Below are 25,959 nucleotides of genomic sequence, written 5' to 3' on the forward strand. Positions count from 1 at the left end.
AAAGGAAGAGAAGGGAAAGGAAGGGAGGTGGCATATTTCTGAGCTCCTTCTAAGTGTCAGGTGATCCGCAGGGAATTCTGCAGATGGTCTGATTTAATTCCATCCTCCTACTAGACGATCAGGTGTGTGTTTTTGCTTTCATGTTTCAGATGAAGATACAGAGGGATGGAGAGATGAAGGCAGGTACCAGGGTCAAGCATCTAGGGAGCCCCACTGGCCAGGTGGCCTTGACCACTTCCTTTCAGGTCTCTAAGCCTGAATTTGCTGACTTGGAAAATGAAGATAACAATAATACTACCATTTAGGGTTCATAAGAGAATTAAGTACAAGGGGACATATATAACACTATTATCACAGTGCTGGAAAGCTACAAAGAACTCAATGAGTATGAGTTAATATTCTTATTTATTCCCAGATTATCTGGGCCCAAAGCCTACGCTTGGTTTATGAATCTATGAGCTCAGCTTATGTGCCCTTTGGAGATGGGTGTGGCTCCCACACGGACATGGGTCCCATGTGTACGTGAGGTCTGGAAGTCCCTTATTCTGTTTGGGACATGGACACTTTAGGTTCCCCTCGTGCTGTAAGAATTCAGCCATGCTGTGTCCATGTACCTGTGTCTGCACCACGATGCTGTGAGAACTCGGTGTGACTGTGTCTTTATGCATGCTCTGACCTGTGCATTTGCAAACCCACCTCTGTGGTGATGGTAAAATTTAATATCTTCACGTAACTTTGCAGTTTACAGAAGAGCAGTTCTGTGTGTATGCTTTTATCCCATCTTTCCAAGGACTCCAGGTCATTGATTGCTATTTATCTTGTCCTCAACTTGCTAACATTTTGGCCAACAAATGTTATCTGAGCATCTTCTGTATGTCAGACTGTTCTGGACAGAAGAGTGAATAAGAGGACAGAGTTCTTGTCTTCATGAAGCTTCCATTCTGGAGGTAGTAAATATATAAAGGAAAAATAAGATACTTATATGTATTGATTAGGGTTATGAAGCCCAAATCCTCAGTGCATTAATATAATCAGTGTTTTTTTCTTGTGCACAGCATAGTGAGCTCTGCTCAGTGCAGTTATTCAGGGACCCAGGATTATTCTATCTTGCAGCTCCACCATTCCCGTAAGACCTTGCAATTCTCCACTGGGTCCTCTGCATCTGACCAGCAGACTAGAAGAGATCTAGATAGGAGGCTTTTACTAGGATGGGCTTGGAGGGGCAAACGTAACTTCTGCCTAGGTTCCATTGGCCAGAACTGTTGTATGGCTAAACCTAATTACAGGAAAGCCTGGTGGATATGGTGTAGTTTCCCAGGAAGAAAAGGGAACCAGTTTAGTAAAAATACATACATACCCCGCTACAGTGTACAGAAGTGTGGTTGTGCAACGCTCCGTTGTGTGTTTGCAGTTGCATGGATTTCTTTGGAGGGGCTCAGAGGGGCTGCTTTCTGCCAGAGGAGGAGATATCCTTGGTGGATGTGTAGTGTTCTCTGTGGTTTCATGATGTCCAGTAGGGAAGTTTGACCTCTAGCCCTGCCTTTTTCATACCCTCCTTTCTCTTCCTTTGCCATCTCTTACCCCATGTCTTATCCAGTGCTCAGATATACACAGCGTTCTGCTGTGTGCCTTCTCTCCTTCTTCCTTCCCTGGGTTAAGCTCTCCCACTCTTGTGAATCCCCCATCAGCCCTAAAAGCCCTCTCACAACTGGGAACCCAGATGTGTTCTACCTTTAAAACATTCTTAGCTATTAGTAGCAGTCCTAGTAATGCTACCACTTAATTTGAATGGTAGCACTTAAGTGAATTTCATGTGCTGAAATTTCTTGCTCAGGGTCTTTCTATTCCACTAGACCTTAGGTGCCAGGACGGCAGGGACAATGGCTGTCTAGGCATAGCTGTACATTGGTGATCGGCATAGCTCCAGGTACACAGTGGGGCAGCCATCAGACATATTCAATGAACAAATGCATAAATCATTGAATATATTACATTGAATCTTCCCAGCAACCTTAGGAAATAAGTATAATTATCCCCGTTATGCATTATTCCCTCTCCTTGATTTAATATTATCCCCAGTTAAGAAAACTAAGACCCAAGGAATTTAATAACTACTTCCAAATCACAATAGTAATAATTGGTCGGACTTGGATTCAAACTCAGGTGTGCTTGATTCCAAATCCCATGCTGCTTGTTTGTTTGGTTTTTATTCTGTCACACTGCATCCCCATCAAGTGGTATTAATACCACAATGCAGATATTTCTTAGTTCTTCTTCAAAGTACTTTCACATGGGTCATTTCATTAGACCGTCATGGTAGTTCAGTGTAGTGTTCAGCTCATGTTTCAGTTTTTGTTTTTCTACTTCAGAGATTTAGAAGAAAATCTACAAAGAATTACCTCTGCCCTAGGGGTCAACAAACTTTATCTGTAAAGGACTAAATAATAAATATTTTAAATATTTTTGGACCCTACAATCTCTATTGCAACTTCTCATCTTTGCCATGGTAGCACAAAAGCAACCATAGATGACATGTAAAATATGGGTGTAGCCATGTCTCAATAAAACTTTATTGTCAAAAACAGGTGACAGCCATACATATTTGACCTGTGGGCCATAGTTTGTCAACTCGTGCTCTACACAACTGCCAGAACTAAAATGGAAAACATGGACAATACCAAAAAAGAAAAATCAGGTGAGAGTTTAAGAAACTTGCCCAACATCCCAGGATATATTTGTGGCAGAGCTGTGCCCCGAATCCATGTTTCTTGCTTCCTGACATAATGTTCTTTCCACTACACCGACCTCCCTCATTAACCACTATGGCAGAAATAGAAAGCAATCTCATGCTCTTGGATTTGCCATTTGTTCCCCACAATTGCAAACATTTAGTCACTGTTCAGTGTTCAGTCCTGATATCTTTCTTCCACAAAAACCTACAGAAGTGCAAACGCTTTGCTCTGTTGCATTGTCTCTTTCCTAAAGAAATGAATCTAGAAGCCAGAACAGATACGGTCCCTGATCTCCAGCACACCAGAGTGGTTAAGAATAGAGATTTGGAGCCAGGCAGGTGAGGTGGGAATGGCAGCTCTGATACACACTAGCTGGGTGACTTTGGGTGCCTCAGTGTTTTCATTAGTAAAACAGGGATAGTGACCGTCCCTGCCTCTGAGGGCTGTTGGATGAGGGTTGAAACAGTTCAAGTGCCAAGTACTTAACAGAGTATCTGCCACCCAGTAGGTGTTTACTGCTGGTGCTGCTGTCGTCATTTTCATTATTATTTTTCCCTACATGGAATTTGTGACTTCATATATTTATTGCTTCTAAGCACCAGTGCCTTAATGCAGAGTATCCTACCCTCAGCACTGTTGACATTTGGAGCTGGATAATTCTTTGCTGGGGGGGCCTGTCCTGTGAATTTTAGGGTGCTTAGCCTCACCCCTGGCCTCCACCCTCTAGCTGTCGTAGCATCTCCTGCCCCAGTTGTGACAATCAAAAATGTGTCCAGACACTGCCAAATGTCCCTTTGGGTCCTGGGGGCAAAATCTCTCCCCCCCGTTGAGAACCACTGCTCTGATGTCACTGCTTCTTCCTTGTGACTGTTTGGCAAGTCCTGACACGTGTCTTCCTCATGAAGAGAAAAATTAATAGGTGTTAAAAAAAAAAAAGTACTGAAAGCAATTAACCCCTAATCGAGACCCTCTCGCTGATATCCATTGAGGGTCACTGGAGAAAACTTTGGGGAGAAAGTGAGCAGCTTATGGGAAGCATTTCTGACGGAAAGTAGACGTTTTAAGGATCTGTCCCCTGACCCCGATCTCTAGGTTCTCTTCATGAATGGAGAGGACATTCTGGGTGACCCATTCAATCACTTGGGGAAGGTGTACTAGGAGAGAGGCACCAAATTAGACCAGGACAGAAAGAGGCAAAGTGATCATTTAGTCACTCAACAAACCAAGGGCTACTTTAATAGCTCAGGAAGCAATGAGGAGGGAGATAGCATCTCCACATTCCAGAAACTTACAATGTAGTCAAAGAGACGGACAAGCAGACAAATAAGTGAGCAGTCTCCCGGATGGGGACTACAGAGCTGGGTGGGATCCTTTATTTTTCCGGACCTTGGTTTCATCAAATATTAGGGAATTCTGTACTGACATGGAAGTGTGGAAATATTGAAATTCACATCCTCTATTATGATAAAATGTCCATAAAATTATCATCAAAGGCCCAAGACACAGAATTACTCATAAGGAATGTCCATGATTTTCATTTCTTTTTCCTAGTAGAATAACAGTTTAGTGAGAAGTGGGCTGTGGAAACTTGGGTCATTGTCCAATGGAGCCCATTCAGATTCAGGTTCCAGATTCCTCCCTAAATCCTACTTGCATCTCTGCAGCTCTGGTCACTGGCATAGGTGACATGGGGGCACCAAGGTGAGATAGTTCTCTGTCCCCACACTTCAGGTTACTGGGTGATGCCAGGCCCTTTGGATTTGCAAAATGGATTTTTAAAATTCTTTTTTGGAACGCCAGGCCCATCCAGCTGGATTGGCTGGTTTCCCCCCAGTTTCGGTTACGTTACCCAAGGGAGGCAACGTGTCAAACTAGACGATGGGCTTTGCTTTAATTGAAAGTCGTGGAAGTAATTGACTTGTTCTTTGTCAATTGCTACATCTTCATCATTTGCATTCTCATCAGTTCTATCAACTAGTCCATTCACCCATGTTTCAAGCCAGAGAGACCTCTCCACTAGCTGTTTGACAACAGGCAGGTCACCTAACTTCTCTGAACCACCTCTGTAAAATGTGAATGACAACATTTACCCTGTATGGTTATAGTGAGGGTTAGATGAACTATTCTGTATGTAAAACTCTTAGGAAGGTGCATGATGTATAGGTTCAGTAAATGTGCATTTCCTCCCCCTCCCTTTCTTCCCCTTGGATGAAATATGCAAATGTCACTCACTAAATCGGTAGTTTGGTCACTTCACCCGATAACCCTGGAATAAGGATTCTTCTTCCTGAGAAATGCACATCATGAAGAAAAATGATGGTGGTCCTTTTTTTTCCCCCCTGTACCTGGTAAAACATTTCTTTTGACTAAAATGTTATCAGTCAATGATGAATGACACGATTCGAAGGATTTCCTCTTAGGTACAAGCTTCTCTCCATCGATAGGGGATGCCTGGAGAGCTAGGTTGAGGTTTCTGAGAGAGTGTCTGGGCTAAGCAGGAAAGAGAACAGGGATTGATTAACGATGTCTATCACAGGAACAGAATGTGGATACGGTGGCACACATGCCACACACTTGCCATCTTTGTGGCACTTCAACAGGATGTAAACTTCTTTCCCCCTCCAGGAGTTTTCAGGCCTGTTTCAGCTTACGAGAAGTCGGGTCCTGTTTTGCCTTGGCAATGACACTGATCTACTCTGTCTGGCGAAGTGAATGAAAAGTACTTGTTGGAGCCAAAACGGGAGGCAGACAGTGGCGCCTATGACACGTGCTGCTGTATGCGATTCTCAACACGGCAGTCTTACCTCTTTCTTTAGGACTCTGTTCAAGTAGCTTCCCAAGGATGCGGCTTCTCAAATGCTGGCGTATATAGGAACCAGCCTGAGGATCTGGTAGAGCACAGATTTCTGGGCTCCATCCCTGGAGACGCTGGTTTAGTAGGTCTGGGCTAAAGTCTGAGAATTTGCATTTATGCATACTCGAAAGTGGTGATGATGCACCTAGGCCATGGACCGTGTTTCGAGTGACTCTAGGACCTTGCTTCCCCGTCTGTGGTCTCCGAATAATAGTGTCAGCAGCATCTGGGAGCCTGTCAGACGTGCAAAATCTGAGGCCCCACCCCAGGGAACCAGAATCTGCACTTTAATAAGATCCCCTGGTGATACATATGCAGATTACAGTTGAGAACCACTGTTGGAACTCCTCTCTGACTCTCCGGTGCTGGGGTAGGTGCTAGTACTTTCTTCCGACCGATTCTCTCCTACATCACTGATAGTCCTTATCACACATTATTAGAACCAGAATGGTTGGGCTTTGAGCTTTTGAGAACAGGGTTATATACAGAACAATGCTCTTTATCCATCTCCTAGGACAGTACTTAGCGTGTAAGAGACCCTCAGAAAATGCATGTAGAGTGAACAAATATGGCAGCCCTCAGACTTTAGACCCCACCAGTCATACCCCCAAGTCTTTTTTTTTTTTTTTTTAATTTATTTATTTTATTTTTTTTTGGCTGTGTTGGGTCTTTGTTTCTGTGCGAGGGCTTTCTCCAGTTGCAGCAAGCAGGGGCCACTCTTCATCGCGGTGCGCGGGCCTCTCACTATCGCGGCCTCTCCTGTTGCGGAGCACAGGCTCCAGACGCGCAGGCTCAGTAATTGTGGCTCACGGGCCCAGTCGCTCCGCGGCATGTGGGATCCTCCCGGACCAGGGCTCGAACCCGTGTCCCCCACTAGCAGGCAGACTCTCAACCACTGCGCCACCAGGGAAGCCCCCAAGTCTTATTCAAGTTCTCTTTTGTATGGTATTTGAAGAGAGATTTTTCTTAGTGAATCAGGATTATGGAGGCTTCACAAGGGGAGTATTTGAGCCATTTAGGAGGACAAGGGTTTTCCAGGCACACCAGCTCTTATTTACATGCAAACAGTTGCTGCCCTAATTAGGAACCACTTTCCCCATTCATGTGAGTAGGTTATGAGATGGCTCATGAGATGGCCAGAGTGTCTGATCTCCTATATGAAGTTTTTAGTTCCATAATACCCACCTTTACCATTGCTTTTTGCTTCATTGGGCATCCTGAACTTGCTGCATCTGTTCGGGCACCCTTGCATTGTGGGGTGAAGGGGAGGAAGAAGGAGCTAATGAAGCTTCTGCCCTCAAACATGGAATCCTGAGTTGGGAAGGAGAGGACCAGACTTGTCATCATGATGGTGTCATCTCCTTCCTCTGTGATCTCAGAAATATCACTTCTCTCCTGACTCTTCGTTTTCTCATGACAGGTTTGGGTTTTATCGGTAGTTTGTTTTCTTCCTTCCTTTGTTTCTTTTCCTTAACCTTTCTTCCTCCACCTCCCTTTCCTTCCTTCCTTCCTTCCTTCCTTCCTTCCTTCCTTCCTTCCTTCCTCCTTTCTAACTTACTTTTCTTTCTGGTCTCCTCCTTCCGTCTCTTCCTCCCTCCTTCCTGCTTCCCTCCATCTCCCCTTCTCTCTCCTCCTCTCTCTTCCTTTCCCTTCCTTTTCATCCCTTCTCCTCTCTCCTTCCCCCTCCCTCCATATCTTCCTTTATTTTTTAAGCAGAACCATCTCCTAAGAGTTTTCCGTGGAGTGTCAAGATGTAAGCCAGTTACCAATGGAGCTGCCCTAGTTGAAGTGCTCATGACCGGGTCTGCAGCACCAGCCTTCCCCACATGCCCTGTCTTTGAAATGGTTCCGCAGAATCCTACATTTCTGTGAAATGCAGCTTACAAACCATTGGATTTAATGATCTCTGACAGGTATTTTGTTCCTAACAATGTAAGATACGTATGAGTAAACGAGTCATGTTAGAATCTGTTCTTTGGAATCTCATGGCAAGGCAACTTTTTAAAACGGTCACCCTGGGACCTCAGAAGAGGCAGCCCTTCCTTCTCAGAGTTGCTCACCCTGGCTCTGACTCAGATGAGGTTCCTGGTCATCTATAGCCCTGTTCCTTTGTCATGGTCCCCCCACCTCTCACCTGAATTCCTAGCTGGGCTCTACCTCTCTGCTTCGGCTCTTTGCTCTTGGTCAAGTCTTTTTTTTTTTTTTTTACCAGTATATAGTGCTCCCTTCTGGGGGAAGCCAAACGTGCGCTCATGAGTCCATTCACTAAATCCACCCATCAGTGATGTATTACACTAAGTTCCATATGCCAGGCTCTGGACTGAAGACGTCGTAATACATCAGGCACTAGTCTTCCCTCAGTGATCTCAGAGTCAGGCTTAACATACAGTCTGATCAATACCAATCAGTGTGTTAAGTGCAATGATAGAAATCTATGTACGGCAGCGAGAGGAGAGAGTGAATTCTGTAGAGACGCATGGTGGGGTCAGGAATATTTTCCCCAAAAAGATGATATCTTAGCTAGGTTTTGAAGGAAACATCTAAAACTTGGACTGGAAAGGAGGGAAGGCATTTGAACCTGTAGGATTATTTGATGTACAAAGACTCAGAGCATGTCTGGGACAACTGTGGGCAATTTAAAATTATCCAGAAATACAGGTATCTGAAGGAGGAGAAGGGGTGATGGACAATGAAATTGGAGAAACAAGGCCAGATTATGAAGGTATATTATGGTAAGAAGCTTTAATTTGTAGACAGTAGGAAAGTAGATGTAAAGCCTTTTTACAAATACCCTTTCCCTAAAAAGTAATGGTGGAAAATTTAGATGACAAAGAAAAATTAAAAGAAGTAGGAAAAAAAACCCTTCCACCTTTCCAATGGATGCCCACCCTCCAAAGGCAACCATTATTATCATTCTTGCTTATTTTCTTCCAGTCTTTTTTTCTGTGTAGTTTTGTATACGGTGGAGATGATACCAAAGGAGAGTTTTAAACAGGAAAGCAATCCCTTTATGGAACTCTACTCAACATCTCAATAAACTAGAAGTTAACTTAATGCTTTTTTGGGGGTATTTTTTTGAAATGTTTTATTTTAGAACAGTTTAGATATACAGAAAAGTTGCAAAGGTAGCACAGAGAGCTCCTGTATACCCATTTATTAGTCTTTAAATTAATTGAGGTTTATTGCCACTACTTGTTGTCAGTCAAATAAGAAAACAGGCAAGACATGGGGATTTGTCTAAAAACATAATGGTGGTTGCTGCCTCCCAGTGTATCCCATATCCCTTGCAGCTGTAATGCTGGACATTGAGAATGAGAGTTCACATTGATAACCCTGAAGGGACTTCCACGCTGAGGCAGAAAATTAACTCAGATGGTAGAAAGATTCCCCCCCACATGAGCTGAAATAAACGCAGCTTTCCATTCTACCTGAAATAAAGTTATAGCAACCTCATTCTAGGAACATTTCTGAGGTCATCCTTGAACCCATAGCCAGTTGGAGATGGCTTTGCTGGGTCTGACTCTAGGTCTTTCATGTCTGGGTGTGGACTGGGTGAAGTGGGGGATCCAGGAATCCTTTTAATTATATTAGAATTGGGGTGTCCAGCATGACCAGACTGCATGGTGTAGCCATAACTACTTATCAGGTCTCCCTCACCTCCAGATCAGTAACAGCCCACATATTCCTTCTGTGGCTATACAGCTTGGGTCCCCCACACGATACTGCCCGAGTTAGGCAGTTTAAATCTTTGCAGCTTCTGAGTTCCTCTAGGATCCACTTGATTTTCACACTTTGGCTAAACGCAGGTTATCAGAACCTAATTTATTATACACCTCTGTGGCTAGCTGCAATGGGAATTCTGCAAGTAGAAACCAGTAGTCTACAATACTCAAACTCCAAGTCTTGATATTAGATTTGTACGTAGTTATTTGCCCTCCACCATTCAGTCTGCAGGCAGGGCATTACCAAATGGTCTCTTAATTGCTCATCCTCTGGCTTAAAGTATTTCTGCCTCTTGTTTACCTCAAGTTCATTGTTTTATTACCATCTCATTATTTGAAAGGGGTATTGGGGGGGGGCGGATATTTCCATGGTGATGTGGAGACCTTACCACTTTGAATCAAGTTAAAGCACATTAGCACACCGTTCAGGAATTTTTAAAGAGTGTTAGAGAGTCTGTGACAGGTGCTATAAGGCTCTTCCTAATTTCTCTTTTTAAGTGTCGTATGGGAGAAGATATATTCAAGTTTGTGGGGTTGAACTTAGCAGCATGTAGCAGTGGGTAGAAGTCCTCAGTAGATGTTTCCTTTACTCTAATTAGCCAGCTCCCTTATATTAATGGTTTTTAGCCTAACACCACAGCGTGCCAAGGATGAATATGTCCCCATGCCTATCCTTCTGGAATTCAGAGCCTACCTGAAGGGACTATTAAGGAAGGAAGAAAACTGTTACAACAGAGGGTGATAAGAATTTCGCATGAGGTGAAGGAAGGCCACTGGGCAGCTGCCCTGGTGCCAATGGGAAGCCATACTGTGATCTGTTCACCAGACTCCATCTGTGCTACCCAGCCTTGTTGGCTCTCCCCCTCAGTGTGGTCTGGCTCCAGGGACTGACTCCCACTAAACTGATGTATAAACCGTCATGAAAATGTATCTAGTGCCACTGAAGAAAAGAGTCAGCCATTAAGCAGACAGTGTTGAGTCAGAAAAGTGAGTTTCTTCCCAAGAACAAAACCACACAGAGAGCTCAATTACAATCAAAGGATTCCTGAGGCAAAGGCTACCACAGGGGATGCCAGAGCCTGCTGGTTTTGATGTACAAGAACCAGTTGTACATATCTCTTAACAAATCCGTATTCAATGGATTGTGTACAACTGTACACAGAGAATTACACACATCTCTTCCCAAATCCAACATTCTTGTCGGTCACTTACAATGGACCATGGTGGGAATATTTACACTATGGTAATTGGCAAATGTTACAAATTGGAGCTCCCCCCCCCGCCCCCCCCCAGAATCTGGTTGTTAAACCTTTACCAGCATATCATTTGAACTATTACATGTGCCATAAAATGTATTTAAGTTAATAGGATCGTCCTGGATATGTCCTAGACAGTCCTGGGAAGGGCATGCCCTATGTCTTATTCCTTTACTGTCCTTGTGTGTTGTGGCTGGGCAAGAGCTATTATGTACTAGCCTGGGAGATTTTTTTTCTTGCTAGTTGTTTAAGGTAATATTACTTATTTCTCCTCTGGTATCCATCTAGTATTCAGTGATAACCTGGTTTTTAGATTCCAAGTTCTCTGGGGCCACCTCACTGATGGCCGTGCGTACACTGTTGGGGAGAGAGTGGAGAAATGAAACAAAAACAAGAGTGAGGAGACGGCTGTGGTCATTTTTAGTGACTGTTCCCATCTATCATTAAATATCTTTCCTAAAACAATGGACATAAATTTCATGGCAGCTTTCATTTCATGCTAAAACTGGCCCTCTGCTGATTTTGGGTCTTCGTTTGGACAAATGGAAGGCAGCAGAAGCCACTCCTAAGTGGATTTTGCTCTTCTTAATGAGGGATATAGTGCCAAAAAAATTAAATTTCTTTCATTAGTGAAAATGAGGCTCCTTCATCAACTTTCACATTATACAAAGAAAGAAGGAAAAAAATACAGGCAGAAGGGAAGGAGCCTAGACAAAGTAAACAATTATTTTTGATTTATTGATCTCTGCAAGAAGGTAGAGCTTTTGGCAGAACAAGGAGCATCGTTCTTAATTAGGGTCGTGATTTTTCAGCAGTTATTGACAACGCAGTTTCTTCAGCCCTGTTGTTTCTTTAAGGCCAGCCTCTTTTCCTGTGCCCCTCACCATCTAGTTTGGGGGCTCCATCAGAGGGACTGGCGGGTGGGGGGGAGAAGATTCTCTGCTTCTCCTTAGGAAACCAAGAGAGTTCCTGGATTGCATCACAGGACAGTGTGGGAACCAGCCTTGGCTTCAAATCCCAATTCTGTCACTTAGCAGTTACGTGGCCTAAGGCTAGTTGTTAACCTCACTGGGTCTTAGATTAGCTTAGCTTAGCTTGCTCACCTATAAAATAGAATAATCAGACCTGCCTCGTGATTTTGTGGAGGGAATTAGAGATGAGCTGTGGAACGCTTTTCATAGTTCATGGGGAAAGTGGCGGCTGTTAATAATAGTAATGATTAGGCAGAGTCATTTCTGCAATCTGCTGACAGGTACAGTATCCTTCATCCTAACAAATACTCACCAAGAACCTACTATGTGCCAGAAACTGTTCTAGACACTGAAGTTGTATTAGTGAACAAACAGACCAGAAAATCCCTGACCTCATGGAGGTTATCATGATGTACCATCCTAGTACCTTATTAAAAATTCACAGTGAAAATTATTATCTCAGTTGAGAAGATAAAGCCTCAGCCTGATGGACAAGGCTTATAATTGAAGCCCAAATTCCTGCATTCAGGAAATGAAGGGGGCATGATCCAGGCCTATCAGGAGGAAGTTAGGTGTATACTTCCTAAAGCAACATTTATTGAGCCCTTACAGTGATGCAGCGTCTCATTCAACCTTTTGAGGTAGGTTTGTTCCACGAAGCAGTTGAGACACAGAGAGTTTAGCAAACTTGCCCAAGACCACTCATCATTGGTGGAGTCAGGTTTCAAACCCAGGTGTGCGTAATCATGCTCTTAGCCATGACTGATGAGACACCAACTTGATGGATGAAGTCTTTCCTTCAAATCCTCCTTCATTCCAGATTCAGGCACAGGTTATGGCACTAGGTTTCTGAAGAAAAGTCTGATTCATTTAATTTTAATATATTAACTTTACAAGGGCAGGGAACATGTCTTTTTGGCTGGCTACTGTATTCTAGAAGCTAATTGAGCTTCTGGAACTTATTAGTTGCCAAAAAACATTTTGAAAGGATAATTGAATCAATCGTGAGTGAGTATGGTAGGATGTGTCCTTCCTGGTCCCTGTTGATGTTTCTGCAGAAAGGAAGACAGGCAAGGTATACTTATTCAGCACAAAGGACAGCGACATGTGTTTCTTTGCTGAGATAACTTTGCCTTTGAGGAAGTGAGTAGATTGGTGAGCCTAGACGATATGGCGTCACAGGATGGATGGAAATGAGAAACTAGAAGGGTCAAGTCATGGAGGGTCTTGGGTGGCATGCTAAGGAGATTGGACTCTATCTGAGGGCTGTAGGGAGACAATGAAGAATTGTTAAACACATAAATACATGACTTAAGAGTTAAGACAAAGATTCTAGAACCAAGAAGAGGAAGGATTTGCCAGAGGTCAGATGGCAGAATAATAACAGCAGAAACTAGAAACCCTAAAGCTGGAGAATTTCTTCTAAGCCACACTATGTTTCCTCAATTCTTATGGGGAAATGTGAAGTGAGCTTTAACTCTAGGCTATTTCTGTTCAGGACAGGTTTTATTTTATTATATATTTTGATTTTGACCATCTCCATCAGGTTGGAAAACCTCTGCCTATAGATCAGAGTTTGAGAGAAGCCCATATGTGCCAAGAAATGTTGACTGCCCCAGACACTTTGTGCCTGGTCAAGGGAGTAATTAGGGGCTAGAGTCCCAGAGGGGCAAAGGAGAGCAGTGGGTTAGCATTCTGGAGAACACCTTCACATAGGTCTCTGGAAATATGTTGCAGGAAGATCTAGGATGTTGTAAACATTGGGGAGGGACACTCGGGACTCTGTGGCCATCTTTCCTGGAGTCATCAGCCATGACATGTGCGTGCAGACACATACAGGTGCAAACAGGCACACGCCCCTTCCAGCGCATACCTGCATGACCACCTCATACTTGTGACCCACTCAGGCACACTGTCGACATGTTTCCCACACATCCCCACACAATCTGAATACACACAAACACACATTCCCCACCCTGAGTGAAATATATCCACTGCACGCTCACATGAGCAAGAGCGGATGCAATGCCTTGGGTTCACATACCTTACACACCCCTGCAGACACACCAACACTACACACAACATGCAGTTTCCACTGCACACCCATGCAACTCACGCTCTTAGCCACGGAAATATACCACACACCTGTATCAAAACCTTCCCACATACGAAATTTACACACCTCATGCTCACCTACCCATCCAAGTCACATCAGCGTTCATTCTGCTACCACCTCATTGCAGCAAAACACAGCCCACATTCTATGTATCTACATTCATATCCTTATCCCTGTCTATATCTGTCCATGTGCGCACACACACACACACACACTCATTCCCACGTACATGCACACACAGATATGCCGTGCCTATGCCCTGCATACATACACTCTCTATTTATTTCCTAGGGATCATAATTCAACAGTGAAGAAATTTCCTGGGGTCAAACACAATTCTTGCCTACAATCACTAAAAATATATAATTTAAAGCTTAAAAATGTTATGGGGAAATAAAATTCTATTTGCCTATTTTTAGCTCCCTTAAGGTTAAATGTGGCCTTATTCCATGTTCAAGCAGCCTCTGGGATTATGTAACTTCAACAGCTCTGACCTCTGACGTCAGTATCTGCTCTACTGTTGGTGACGGGCGTGCAAGGCCCTTTCATCCACCACCAGCAGCAGCAGGTGTTCTAGGCAAAGGAATATTTACTGCTCTGGTGAAGGGGTGGAATATTTGGGGGGATGTGATGCTCTCAGCCAGTTAGACGAGCTTCCTGCCACAGCGAGCCCTGCTTGATAAGGCAGAGGCTGAGACCAACATATGAAAAGTGGTCTATTCTTGGAACATACCCCTTCCGAGGCTCTCTTGATGGGAGACAAATGTCTGGAAAAGCGGGACTCAGCTGACCAGGGTCAAACTCTGGGCCTGACTGCTGAAGGACAGCTGGGAATAGAGACGAGGGGGCCTATGTGAAGAGACTGTAGTTCAGTGCCTTGGGCTTTGCTACTCGTGCTCACCGGGCACAGGGTCACAGGGGGTTTCTAGAAACCGCCTACTGCTAAGGATGGAGTGGCCACTGTATCACCAGGTGGGGGATGGTAGACCATAGTATAAATACATGGTGCCTGGAGTTGGGTAGCCTTGGGTCAAATTCCATCTCCCTTGTCTATTAGCTCCTTGACCCTGGGCAAGCCTCACTTTTCCCACCTCTAAAATGGGGATTGTTGTGATGTCCAAGAGTAAAGTGCACTTTACTCTTCACCCATATTGACCTTTCAGTAGTTTCCCAAACATATTGGCTTGTACCTCTGTGTCTTTTCTCATATTGTCTTATCTCCATGTGCTGCCATCCTCTCCCTTGTTGGCTTGGCAAACTTCCACTCACCCTTCAAGTGTGGGCTCAAATGTTACTTGTCCTGGATAGCCTCCCGGATACCCCAAGGCAGACTTAGGCTTCTTCTGTTCTCTCACTGCTCCTTATGCATGGTGACCCCCTTCCCCCCACCCCCCACCCCCACCCCATCCTTCACTATGGTGGCAGACCTGGCCCTCTTTGGCAGCAGCAAGAGACAGGGAGAGTAGTTACGAAGGAGGGCCCACCACAGTCTCCAGGATAATGAGATCAGTCTACTCCTAGCCTTGATACTCAACCTGTGTTCTGGGGCCATCCTCATTGCCTGGGAGCTTGTTTGAGATGCAGAATTTCAAACCTACCCCCGACCTTCTGAATCAGAATATAAATGTTAATAATGGGGTGATTCGTAATGAAGTTTGGGAAGCACTGTCTAGGGCTCTCCCCATGCAGTGACGGTGACAAGCTGGACAGGTGAAGTAGAGTACATCCGTGAACACTTGATTTATTTAGTCTAGTTTCAACCATGACCATGGAAGAAACCCCAGGTAGATATCATATGTATGTAAGATGCAATCAAGTATACAATCTTGGTCTGTCCCTTTTATTGAATCCCCAAATCCTTCTCCATATTATCTTTTTCCTGCTCTCATCTTAAACCTCCCCCAAACTCTGTTCCCATATTTCCCAGATGGAAACAGCAGACTATGGGTTACTCTGTCTCTAATTATTGTGTATTTACTTGCACATGGATTTTCTTTGTACATTATCTAATGATAATGTAAAAAGAATGACATGAGGAGGAATTTCCACGAATGGAACAACCAAGAGTGGTACCCAGTCTCTTTGATTTTTCCGTGGATTGTATTCTCCCTCCATTTGGCTGAGCAGCAAAGAATTCAGCTTCCTCTTATGGTCACAAGAATATAAATGCTCTGTAGCTGTATCCTCTCTGTATATCTCATCCACCAAGATGTGTTCCCTCCTTCTCCTCAATCAGTATCTATCTCTACTGCTCTTATGGAAAGAATATTTTTAAATTTACATGACTGCATAATTAAATCTTTACAAATCTTGAACTAAATATGTTTTGTATGCTTATTATTTAGCCAAATGCACTTTCTGTCATTCAGAAAAAGCAGATTTCCCTGCTGATCATTCTACATCAGCACATGCCTCCTTCATAACTTTATCTCTAGACTCTAATCTCCACGAGAACAGGGTGATGGATTAGCTGGCACCTAGTAGGCACGCTCAGGGAATTTTTCTTAGATGAATATGACTAAATAGCTCCCTTGGGCCCAGGGAGTCCTTCTTTACCTCCACATCCCCAAGGTTCCCAGCACAGAGTAGGTATTATAATTTACGTCGAATGAATGAACGGACAGGAGCAGCAGTCGGTTCTGCAAGGCTTTGTAGGAATCGGTATGGCTGCATAGATTAAATTATGTGAAGAAAAGATCAGGGAAGAAAACAAAGCAGAAACCTTATTTCACACGTATTATCATACTGCTTTTATCATTCAGTGTAAATAAATAAAAGGGGATAGTTCCAACAATGGAACTGTGAAAATACCCAGAGATGCATATAATAGGTCTACCACTCCCTAGAGATAAATTCATCTGGCCGAGCTATTTATTTCAGCCTCAACTTTTTTTTTTTTTCAAAATAAGTCTGTTGTCCTCAATGCAAGTCAGGAGAGTTTGTCTGTGTGCCTGCTTTAGGTTCTGTGGGTTTCTCTGCTTATCTCTGTGTGTCTCTCTTTTGAGTCTGAATATCTAAGGGCTTATGGGTTGCAAGCAACAGAAACTATGTCTGGATGATTTAAGCCAATAAATGATGTACTGGAAGAAATATGGGACAGCTCACAGAATCAGAGGAAATACTAGAGAACCTCACTTTAAGAAGGAAAGAGACCAGGGGAGTTTCAGAGAACTGGGACTAACGTGCTCCTTTCAGCATGCTCTGTGATGGAGATAATTTTCCATTATTGGGTCATTCAACTTAAGATTCAAATCCCAGGGATAGGAAGTCTGATTGGCCTACTTTGGGTCACATGCTTAGTCCTTGAACAGGAAAGAATACAACACCCAGTTTGATGGATTGATCAAAACTGAATCAGAAGAGGAATAGATAATATGGTAGGCAGAATAATGGTCCCCCTAAGATGTCTACATGCTAATCCTAGAAACAGTGAATACGTTATGGAACATGGTAAGGGGGAATTAAGGCTGAAGATGGAATTAAGGTTGCTAATCAATTGACTGTAAGATAAGGAGATTATAATGTGTTCTCCACTGTAATCGCTTTAAAGGTGGACAAGTTAGGCAGAGGAGTCAGAGTGATGCATTATGAGAAACGCTCAACCAGCCAATGCTGAGTTTAAAGATGGAAGAGGGCCATGAGCCAAACAATGAGGGGATTCTCTAGAGGCTGAAAAAGGTTAAAAAAAAGATTCTCACCAAGTGTCTCCAGGAAGCAATGCAGCTCTGCTGACACCTTGATTTTTAGTGGTGTGAAGCCCATTTAAACTTCTGACCTCCAGAAAAATAAGATTTGTGTTGTTTCAAGCCACTAAGTGTGTGGTAGTTGATCATAGCGGCATGGGAAATAGGTATGGAAAAGCAACACATGCCTACAACAGGGTGGGACTGTACATGTTTGTTTCCATGGGCTTCTAATGGAAAACTTTGTGGTGCAATCCACTCAGAAATGGAGAATCATAGTTATATACAATGGAATATTACTCAGCCATAAAAAAGAATGAAATGATGCCATTTGCAGCAACATGTATGGACCTAGAGATTATCATACTAAGTGAAGTAAGTCAGACAGAGAAAGACAAATTATCATATGATGACACTTCTATGTGAAATCTAAAACAAATGATACAAATGAACTTATTTACAAAACAGAAATAGACCCACAGGCATAGAAAACAAACTTAAGGTAACCAAAGGGGAAAGGGGAGGGAAGGGATAAATTAGGAGTTTGGGATTAACAGATACACACTAATGTACATAAAATAGATGACCAACCAGGACCTACTGTATAGCACAGGGAACTATACTCAATATTTTGTAATAACTTATAAGGGAAAATAATCTGAAAAAGAATATATATATGTGTGTGTATAACTGAATCACTTTGCTGTGCACCTGAAACTAACACAACATTGTAAATCAACTATACTTCAATAAAAAAATAAATGGTTTCACAAACTATGTGTTACTAAATAAAAAGCATCTTATGTAGAAAAAAAAGATCTAGCACAAAGGAAGTACCTGATGAAAGTTGGCTTCATCCATTTGTAGACAGTGGAACTTTCTTGCTCCTGGTTCTCCCAGTCATGGTGTTCGGTGGATCGTAGAGCTATTCTGTGCCCACTGTTCTAGAACCTTGTGGTGGAGCTCCAGTGGGTGACTTCCCACAGGAGGAGGGGGTCTACAGGCCCTGCTTCCCACAGGGCCTTTAGATAAGGCAGAAGCCTGCCCCAGAGTATCGGTTCCACCCATTACAAGCTCCGGCAGGCAGAGGGATGTGGACCTCTGGAGGGGTCCAAACCTGCTGTTGCAGGATGCTTGCCAGTCTTCTCTGGAGCATGCGACAATATTGTACTGGATGATCGTTCATTCTGATTACACTTCTGCTCCAGGAAGTATGGTGGGGTTTTTTTCTGCAATGTTTGGGAACAAAGCAGCTCTGGGTATTGGTCTCTGCCCATCAGAAATCAGTGTTGTGATATAATTACATTTGCAAAGCAGATGGATCATCATGGAGCACGTGGCTGAAGCTCCTGTTGCAAAGAGAGGCGACAGATCTGAGGTCTGGAAGGGAGGTGGGGTGGGGCTGAAAGCTCCTCTCTGTTCCCAGATAAGAGCCATCTAGTTTGTGTCTCTGATGTTTTTGCAAGGAGGTTGGCAGGGAGATAAATGAAGAGGCTTGAGGAAGGGAATTCATATTTCTTAAGCACCTGCTGTGTGCTGGGTTCTTTCCGTACCTATCTCATCATTTACAATAGACCTGAGAAGTAGGTTCTAATTATCCCCATTTTACAGGTGAGAAAACTGAGGCTCAAGAAAATTAAATTAGGGGCCTGTGGAAACTCAGCTGGTGTGGTCGTCGTTAGTGTTGCCCATCAAATATTTCCAGTTCTCCTCCCAAGAAACATGAACATTTCTCTGGTCTTTGTACTTCCCAACGTGTGATTTCTCTTCCCTGACCTTTGAATATGAGTGGAAGCATGTGACTTTTTTAGGACAGTGAAATGTGAGCAGAGATGAAGTGTATCTCTGCTGTGTGGCAGCTTTAAGTGCTAATACATAAATAGCCATGTGCTCTCCCCACCCCCACCACGGTGAGGCGCAGTGTTCCAGACAGAGACTGCTCTGAGTCTTGGCAGTGAGGGTGCCATGGAGCAGAGCCCCCAGCCAGTGTATGAGAGCCATGAGTCATGAGTGAGAAATAAAACTTTGTTTTCAGCCACTGAAATTTTTAAGGTTTGTTTGGTGCATAACCTTGTCTGTTACAACTTCTAAGAAGATCTGGAATTTGACCACTTAATAGCCTGGCTTCAAAGTTTAAGCTCTTACCTCTATTCCACATGGCACCAAAGCATGGACATCTGTGTAGAGAGTTAGGCATTCAGGTGTTTTGCCCATGATTCTTGATTCATCTGGGTCTGTGAAGGCCATAGGGTGACATGGCCCTCATTTTGTTTCATAAGGATTGTTTCTGTCTCTCTAAAGAGAGTGCAAAGATGGGGGCTCAGCCCCTCTCTCCAGACCCCTCATGGAACGCAGGGCTGCTCACATCATAGGTGCTGCTGAAATACTTCTGGCAGGAGTTATTGGAACAGATCGAAACGGTTAAGAAGACACTGCAATGATGAAATGGGATGAAATGGAATGAATTGGGGCACAGGGGCTTGAAATGGAGGAGCTTGACTTGCAGTGGAATGAGATGACATGGATGTAGATTAGGACAGAATGGATTGAGCTGGGATAGAATGGAATGAGTTGGAATTTGAATGGGCTGGAAGGGCTGAGAAGGGAATAGCTTGGCATGGAATTTGGGGCGTGATATGGAGTGAATCAGATGGGATGGAATGAATTGGATGGAACAGAATTAGTCATTGGATGAAAGGCATAGAATGGGATGGACAGAGTTCTTTTCGTCTAGTTTCCTATCCACACCCCGCCCCTAACCCCTGCCGGCGGACTATTTTTGTTCCTGTAAGTAGTCAACATACTGTTGAGAAAATGGCATTGTTAAAAAGATGAGGGAAATAATTTTGGCTGCTTCAGGGGCTTCTGACCTTTAATAGTATCCATGTGTGCGCGTGTACGTGTGTACACACACACACACACACACACACACACACACACACACACACACACACACACACACACTCTCTCTCTCTCTCTCTCTCTCTCTCTCTCTCTCTCTCTCTCTCTCTCTCTCTCTCTCTCTCTCTCTCTCTCTGGGGTAGAGGATGATCCTAGTTGGGTACCCAGACCACAGCCTTTGAAACAACTAACAATTACTGGGTCCTGGGGATATATCGCTGCTGGGTCAGGGGGCATTTGGCCAGTTTCATTTGGGGGAAATACATCTTACTTTCTCATTGGCTTCTCAGCCTGTTCCCCATTTCTCCTCTCTCCCTGCCCCTGTTCTGTGTTCCCTGTATAGTAACAAGAGGCTTTCTCTTGCTTTTTCCTTCCCTTTCGCAGAATGAGGGAATGTGCTTGGAAACAGTTGCCGAGGGAGCAATCTTGTTTTTGAAAAAGAAACTGTAAAAAAATGTGTTTGCGGGGTTGCCAAAGTGGAGTGAGCCTTATTTAAGTGAGTGGGGTGGTAGGAATGTGTTTACACAGCAAGAAAACGCAGGCTGGGTGTCTGCTGTTTCTTTAGTGGATGGTATTTTGAAAGGACTTTATGATCTATGTTTTAATTCATTGTTACTCCTTCCAGCCCAGGAAAGTGTGCCTTCCTGGCGTTATTCATGTAGCTTGACTTAAGCAGCAGAAAACTGACAGCCAGCCTGAACCTGTGCTTACCCGGGAGAAATCTGTGTATGTGCAGCTCAGACAGAGCCGTGCACACATGCACGTGCATAACTGCGTGCCTCTATATCCACTGAGAGAATTAAATGTGATGTTACTTGCAACGTGCTTAAGAGAGAGCCTGGCACATAGTGAGTTCAAATTAGCGTTAGCCCATCATTGACTGTGTGCACATGGGCGTATGCACCCAATCCTGCAGCCGTTCACTGATAGGTCTGATTGTGTACAGTGTGAAATTATGTCCTTGCACAGCTGTGCACACCAACAGCTGGACACACCTGTGGAATTCTGTTTATACACAGAACCCTATGCACACCTCTGTCTGTGCTTATGAACAGCCAGATGTGCACATGACTCCACACTGTGTGCCTCCTGTAAACATGAAGCCATGAAAGAGCTGAACACTTATGGAGTGGTGGTGTTTTTTTTTTTTTAATACAACAGATATATCGAAGCGATTTGCAAGTTTCCTTTGGAAACTTGGCTCAGGGCTTTTCAAGCCTACATCAGAGGATCCCATTTAGAGACACGTTTCTATATTCTACTCTTTGTTGGTTCCAAATGGCTCTTTCCTCTCCATCTCCTTGCTACTGTCTGAATCCTCATCTTATGTGCTTGTTTGTTCGTTCATTCATTCATTCATTCATTCATTCCACTAACACTCTTTCTATGCCTACTGTAAGGCTAAACGTGGTTCTGGGTGCAGGGCTACAAGACAGATATATGTCTCCTTACTCAGAGACTCTCTTCTGTCCTGGCACCAAGTAAATTGTTTGCTAATATGTGTGAAGCAGTTTACAGTCACAGAGCTCTATTGCATCCATTATAATACTTGATTAGCACAATGCTGAAGGTCTCCGATTTTGGAGCTGGCATACCTGGGTTCAGATCCCAGCTGTCCCAATTACTTGCTGTAACTAGACAAGCCACTTAACATTTCTGTGCCCCACTTTCTCATCAGGAAAACAGAGGTCACAAAAGTATCCACGTTTTGGTGAAGACTGAAAGAATTCACATAGGAAACGCCCTTAAAACAGTGCGTGACTCATGTTAAGTGCTATAGGTTGTTGCTAAGATTCCTGCTGCTGATTCCCTCAGACAGGCCTGTGCGGGGAGTAGCGTTACCCCGATCTGGCACGGATGGAAACCGGCTCAGAGCAGGTCAGTGTTACTCCTGGCTGACTGTTGCTGCCTCTCGGCTGTCCTCCCTGTCTGCTCCCAGGATGGAGACCGTCCTCCAACCCCCAGACAGCCATTCATTCCCTCTCCAGTTTCCCAGGAACTGGCGGTGATCGCAGATTTGAGTCTCGCTCTAAAAAGAGAGGCGCCGCCTCTCTGTTTGTCTGAGAAGCTCCTACTTCTTTCTCTTCACGTTCAGGGTCTCATTCCCTCTACGGTGGGCTCCTCAGTTAGTTCAAAACAAGAGTTTTATGTCGGGAAGTGGTGGTGGAGAGTGCTGAGGCAGAAGGTGAGCTGTGGTACATTAGAGAGAACCAGGAGCTTGCAGCCCAAACCTGGCTTCCAGTTACTTGCAGTCTGTGTGGTTACCTCTCCTCTCTATACCTCGTCTGTGAAATGGGATCAGAGTTTTTCCAGCGTCCCCCTCAGAGCAGTGTGGGAATACTGGAGGCAGCACGGGCTCTGCCTTTAGACTGACCCGCGTCCAAATCCCTGATGACCTTGCTTGTCATCTCCAAGGCTGAATCGGCCTGAATTCTTAGTTGCAAACAACAGGACCCAACTCTGAATGATTCTAGCAGAAAACAAATGTGTTGAAGGGATATTAGGGAGCTCGTAGAATTTCCCGGGTATCTGAGAAACTAGCTTATAAAACGAGCAGAGACCAAGAGACGCACAGTAGCCAGCACTATCATCAGAACCCTGCCACAGCTGCCCTGTGAGGACCCTGTACTGCCCCAGAGGACACCGGATATTGCCATGGTGTTTCTGCTCCGAATTCAGTCTGTGCCTGATGCATCTGATTGGCCAAGGCTAGGTCGTGTGCTCTTGCCTGAGCAGCAAGAGAGGCTGGGAAAGCAAGTATCTGGTCTTTTCAACTTCTGGGAGGTAGATTCCATCTCTCTCCAAGACTCTTAAGATGGGGACCGCCCCAAATGCCCCTAAGCATAGGAAGAGGTGATTCAGGTGGTTGAAACGACAACAACGAACTCAGCTAAACTAACACTGTCAACTATGATATTGATTCCTCCTGTGTAAAATTGGGAAAACAAGACCCATCTCTAAGAATTGTTGTGGAAGTTACCTGTTAGCCCTCGTGTAGTGCTTAGGCATGATACCTAGCACGTTATATGCCCTCAACAAATGCTTCTTTCCTGTCCCTGTTTCTAGAAAGTATTCAGGGCCTGGGTTTCAGAGGTGGTTCCCAGAAGGCTGCCCCTTCCTAGCTGTGTAAGCGGTAGAGGCCGCCTTGGTTTACGATGCTGATCTGTCTCCAGACCCACAGTGGTTCATGGAAGTTCCTGAGAATGACTCTTCTTGAGATAAGGGGGAAGGGGGCCTGATACTGTCCAGTTCTGAGAAGGAGCTCAGGATTGGCCCAGGGTCTTGTTCCCTTGCCTAGGATGAGTTAAATTTCACTCAGGAGATTGACAGAAATGGAAATGAGTGACTCTTGCTTCATTCATCAGAGCATATGCTTTCCTTTTGATAAACATTTGCTATATTCCTATGCCGTCAAAGCATTCCCTGCATCCGAAACCTATAGGTGGTCTCCCTTGGGAGGAGAATAGAGGCTCATGGAGATGTCGGATCATCTGCCCATTCTCCAAGGCCCAGATTCAAGTCTATCCCCTGGGTGAAGCTCGCTAACACCATTCAGTCCCCAGATCGCTCTCCCTTCTGTGAGCGCTCCTTATAGCTCACATTGCTTCCCCTTCTTTCTCTCTCTTGTTCTTCTTGCCACCATATTCACTGAGGGCCACTATGTTCCAGGCACAGGAGACAAAGTGGATGATAAGACAAACAAGCTATCTACTCTCAGAGAAATTTCATTCTAGTGGGGAAGGGAGAAAATTAACAAGTAAAGAAATAAAATAATCTCATATAATGGTGGGAGAGGGCTAGGAAGACTCCAACAGTGACATCAGGGGAGGCTGGGAAACTTGATGCGTGGATGTTAGTGAGGTCCCTTCTAAGGAAGACTGAGCCCTGTGAAGACCCAGGAGAGAGAGTTCCTGGTAGAGGGAACCGAGGTTCACAGGCCCTGAGGTCAGTGTGAGCTGATGTGTTCCAGGCACAGAGAGAGAGTTGACATGGCTAGCGAACAGTGAGGGAAGGAGTGAGCGGTGTATAGGAGTTAGCTAATACTATTCTGTGCATTAGCTTATTACGTTGGGTTTTCGGCAATCAAGCCTGCGTTTTCTACTTCTTGATGTCTGCCTGTTATTAATTTTGCTTAGAGGGTACTGTTCGCTGAAGAGGTGCTTAAGTTGACACCTGTTGATTGACAGTAGTTCCTCCCCTAGTTGTATTTTATGTTGCATAGGTGGTCCTGGTCCCTTCAAGTTGTCATTTCCATGAAAGAGTGCAGCCCAAAGCAGAAGGCCATGAGGTCCTACACGGCTCACGTGAGGGCACATCTAATGAAAGTTGGGTCGTGTTTTGCCAACGTAGTCAAATCAGGAGGCCCAAACCCAAGCATGGAATATGAGAACCAAAATCTGATGAGGAAATTCTAGTATGTGCTCTTTGGGGACCGTTTTTTATACCTCCTTGGGCTCAGTTGAAAGGTACGGCCCTGTGAACCTAACACTTAACAAGCTCCTTGTCATATATGTACATAAATCTATGAGAATACTTCTGCTGAGGACATTCTGACAGGAGAGAAGTGATGATGTCTCCCCAAAGCCTTCTAATTCCGCTGCCTCTGGCTGAGACAAGGTAGGTGAAAAAGTAGTACTCTCCTTTTCAGACTGGGTGGCTTCAAGGGAACAAGTAAATTCTCAGCCTCGGGGTAGATAACGGTGTTGAAATGGCCCTGTTTCTCTCCCTAGTCCCATTTCCCGTGGCAAGAGAAGTTGAAAAGTTGGCACTCGAGCCAAAGCTTTATAAATAATTTGCTGGAAAAGGCAAACGCTGATGAGAGCCAAAGGCATACATATTTCAAAGGAGCCGTAGAAATTTTCAGAGTTCTGGGTCCTGGCTGGTTCCAGGAAGTAGTGATTAGAGAGAATTATAGACTGCGGGGAGCTCCAGGCTGTCCATGGCTTTTGGCGATATCTGTGGAAAAGCAGAACCTCCCATGATGGTCAAAAATCAAGGGAGGATGGGCCTCTGCTACTTTGGTGGGTCACTCTTTGTCACATCACTGAGAATGTCTTTCCCTTCTGCCCAGGCCTTTGTGTCATCAGGATCAGCTGCCCACATCAGATCTGGACCCTAACACCCTCACGATGCTGTGTCTTACTTCTAAACAACTTCTCTTCACCTATCTGGCAACATTTTTTTTCTGATAAGCTTCTGAACCAGTTAATCAATCTCTTTCATTTTGGTCTTGATTTTTGGCAATTTCCCCATCTCAACCTTGACTGTCCCCCTACAGCTAAGATGCCGTGTCCACACAGACTCAAAAGGTATTCTTCTGTCCAGCCTTCGTGGGTCTCCTATGCTGGCCCAGCTCCAAGTCTAGGACCCAGGCAGTGATGAACCCATTTTCCTTGTCTCTGCATTCTACGTCTTCGGACTCCTGTATCTACCAGCCTCTTTTATAGGCATTGGATCCTTTGGGTACCCACGACATGCAAGATAAAGTTATGGTGGGCCAGGGTTGGAGAGTCTGGATGAAGCTGCCCTACTAGAAAAACCCATTTCTTGTTATTTTTCCCTACCAGTGCTAGAAATGGGGAGTTTCTAATGATTTGCTTCCTTGGAGCCTTTATAATGAGGGAGGGGAAAATGTGATGGCAGAGGTGGACCTCAGCTGTGGCTGTCAGTAGACGATGAATTGGCTCATATGGCCCCCAATATTCTCAAGTAGGTAATATAAGG

General features: G+C 44.4%; 1 protein-coding gene across 2 annotated transcripts in view; it reads left to right on the forward strand.

Moving 5' to 3' along the window:
* SHISA9 (shisa family member 9) overlaps window positions 1–25,959 on the forward strand; it is a 293,509-nt gene that overhangs the window by 203,662 nt on the left and 63,888 nt on the right. The gene's annotated exons all lie outside the window — the stretch shown is intronic.

The sequence above is a fragment of the Balaenoptera physalus genome (assembly GCF_965194825.1).
Source record: "Balaenoptera physalus genome assembly, chromosome: 16".
In the NCBI taxonomy this organism is placed as follows: domain Eukaryota; kingdom Metazoa; phylum Chordata; class Mammalia; order Artiodactyla; family Balaenopteridae; genus Balaenoptera; species Balaenoptera physalus.